This window comes from Ursus americanus, chromosome X (assembly GCF_024610735.1).
Source record: "Ursus americanus isolate L20-20 chromosome X, mUrsAme1.1.p, whole genome shotgun sequence".
NCBI classification, from domain to species: domain Eukaryota; kingdom Metazoa; phylum Chordata; class Mammalia; order Carnivora; family Ursidae; genus Ursus; species Ursus americanus.
The window spans coordinates 47,594,851-47,598,649 of NC_142164.1; positions in this window are offsets into that span (position 1 = coordinate 47,594,851).

The window sequence follows — 3,799 nt, forward strand, 5'->3', positions numbered from 1 at the left end:
CATCCCCACAACCACACCTCACCAGAATGACAATGAGGAGGAACCCCCAGCAAAGGAAAGAAACAGAGACTGAGGCCTCTGCCACAGAACTAATACATATGGATATAACCAAATTGTCAGAAACGGATGTCAGAGTAACAATTGTCAAGATGATGTATAAGCTTGAAAAAAATATTAACAAAAATATGGCATCTCTAAGCCTGAAATGAGAATGAATCTGGCAGAAGTTAAGAATTCTATGAGTGAAATGCAGTCTAAACAGGATGCTCTGATGGCCAGGGTAAACGAGGCAGAAGACGAATTAGTGAGTTAGAGGATGAGATGATAGAAAATAAGGAAAGAGAGACAGCATGGGAAAAAAAACTCCATCTTCATGAAAAAAAGCTATGGGAGATTAGTGACTCAATGAAACTTTCCAATGTCAGAATCATCAGCATCCCCAAGGGGATGGAGAAAGAGAGAGGTCTAGAAGAGATATTTGAACAAAGTGTAGCTGAGAATTTCCCTAATCTGGTGAAGGAAACAAGCATTCGTGTGCAAGAGGCAGAGAGGACCCCTTCCAAGATCAGTGAGAACAGACCAACACCACGATATATAATAGCCAATTCGCAAATCTTAGATCCAAGGAAACAATCTTGAAAGTGGAGGGGGGAAGAGATTCCTCACGTACAGAGGGAGGAACATCAGAATAATGTCAGACCTGTCTACAGAGACCTGGCAAGCCAGAAAGGGCTGGCAAGATGTATTCAGAGCACTAAGTGAGAAGAACATGCAGCCAAGGATTCTTTATCCAGCAAGGCTGTCATTCAGAATGGATGGAGAGACAGGAGCTTCTAAGACCGGCAAAAACAGAAAGAATATGTGACCACCAAGCCAGCCCTACAAGAAATGTTAAGGGAGGTTCTCTAAAAGTAGAATGACCCCAAGAGTGATACAGAACAGAAATTTACAGAGACAATCTAGAAAAAAGGACTTCACAGACAACATGACAACATTAAAATCATATATCTCAATAATTACTCTCAATGTGAATGGCCTAAATGCTCCCATAAAAAGCCACAGGGTTGCAGATTGGATAAAAAGACATGACCCATCCACTTGCTGTGTACAAGAGACTCATTTTGAACGAAAGATACATCCAGACTGAAAGTGAAGGAATGGAGAACCATTTTTCATGCCAATAGACCTCAAAAGAAAGCTGGGGTAGCAATTCTCATATCAGACAGATTAGATTTTAAGCTAAAGACTGTAGTTAGAGATACAGAAGGACAGTATATTATTCTTAAAGGGTGTATCCAAATAGAGGATCTAACAATTATAAATATCTATGCCCCCAACAGGGGAGTAGCCACCTACATAAGCCAAATCTTAACCAGAATAAAGAGACATATAGATAAGAATACATTAATAGTAGGGGACCTCAACACACAACTCTCAGCAATAGATAGATCACCTAAGCAGAAAATCAACAAAGAAACAAGACCTTTGTTTTTGTTTTTGTTTTTGTTTTAAGATTTTATTTATTTATTCTACAGAGATAGAGACAGCCAGCGAGAGAGGGAACACAGGCAGGGGGAGTGGGAGAGGAAGAAGCAGGCTCATAGCAGAGGAGCCTGATGTGGGGCTCGATCCCATAACGCCGGGATCACGCCCTGAGCTGAAGGCAGATGCTTAATTGCTGTGCCACCCAGGCACCCCAGAAACAAGACCTTTGAATGACATACTGGACCAGATGGACCTCATAGATATATAGAGAACACTACACCTTAGAACAACAGAATACTCACTCTAGAAGGGGGAATGAACCACGAGAGACTATGGACTCTGGGAAACAAACTGAGGGCTTCAGAGGGGAAGGGGTGGGGGATTGGGATAAGATGGTGATGGGTAGTAAGGAGGGCACGTATTGCATGGTGCACTGGGTGTTATATGCAAACAATGAATCATGGAACACTACATCAAGGCTAATGATGTACTGTATGGTGACTAACATAACATAATAAAATATATATATGAATACTCATTCTTTTTGAATGCACATGGAACTTTCGCCAGAGTAGACCATATACTGGGTCACAAAACAGGTCTCAACTTATACCAAAAGACTGAGATTATTCCCTGCATATTGTCAGACCACAATGCTTTGAAACTGTAACTCAATCACAAGGAAAAATTTGGAAGAAACTCAAACACTTGGAAATTAAGAACAATCATGCTCAAGAATGATTGGGTAAGCCAGGAAATTAAAGAAGAACTTAAGCAATTTACGAAAAGCAATGAGAATGAAAACACATTGGTCCAAAACCTATGGGACACTGCAAAGGTGGTCCTAAGGGGAAAGTACATAGCAATCTAAGCCTCACTCAAAAGAATAGAAAAATCTAAAATGCAGTCTTTATATACTCACCTGAAAAAGCTGGAGACAGAAGAACAGACCTAAGCCATGCATGAAAACCCAATTGATTAAAATTCGAGCAGAGCTCAATAAATTAGAAACCAGAAAAACAGTAGAGAAGATCAACAAAACTAGAAGCTGGTTGTTTGAAAGAATTAATAAGATCAATAAGCCACTGGCCAGACTTATTCAAAAGAATAGAGAAAGGACCCAAATTAATAAAATTATGAATGAAAGGGGAGAGATACCAGCCAACACCAAGGAAATAGAAACAATCATTAGAAACTATTATCAACAGCTATATTGCAATAACGTAAGCAACCTGGAAGAAATGGATGCCTTCCTGGAAACCTATAAACTACCAAGACTGAAACAGGAAGAAATTGATTATCTAGACAGACCGATTAATCATGAGGAGATTGACATAGTGATCAAAAACCTCCCAAAAAGCAAGAGTCCAGGGCCTGAAGGATTCCCTGGGGAATTCTACCAAACATTCAAAGAAGAAATAATACCTATTCTCCTGAAGCTCTTTCAAAAAATAGAAACATAAGGAAAACTACCAAACTCATTCTATGAGGCCAGTATTACCTTGATCCCAAAGCCAGGCAAAGACCCCATCCAAAAGGAGAATTATAGACTGATATCCCTGATGATAATGGATACCAAAATTCTCAACAAGATCCTAGCTAATAAGATCCAACAGTACATTAAAAGGATTATCCATTACGATCAAGTGGGACTCAACCCTGGGATACAAGGGTGGTCAACATTCACAAATTGATCAGTGTGATAGATCACATTAATAAGAGAAGAGACAACATCCATATGATCTTCTCAACTGATGCAGAAAAAAGCATTTGACAAAATACAGCATCCTTTCCTGATTAAAACCCTTCAGAGTGTAGGGATAGAGGGTACATTCCTCAATCTCATAAAGACCATCTATGAAAAGCCTACAGCAAATATCATTCTCAGTGGGGAAAAGCTGGAAGCCTTTCCCTTAAGATCAGGAACACGACGAGAATGCCCACTCTTGCCATTATTGTTCAACATAGTACTAGAAGTTCTAGCAAGAGCAGTCAGACAACAAAAAGAATAAAAAGGTATTCAAATTGGCAAAGAAGAAGTCAAACTCTCTCTCTTCATAGGTGACATGATACTTTATATGGAAAACCCAAAAGACTCCACCCCCAAATTACTAGAACTCATACAACAATTCAGTAACATGACAGGATACAAAATCAATGCTCAGCAATCAGTTGCCTTTCTATACACTAACAATGAGACTGAAGAAAGAGAAATTAGGGAATCCATTCCATTTACAATAGCACCAACACCCATAAGATATCTTGGAACAAACTTAGCCAGAGAGGTAAAGGATCTATACTCTAGAAACTACAG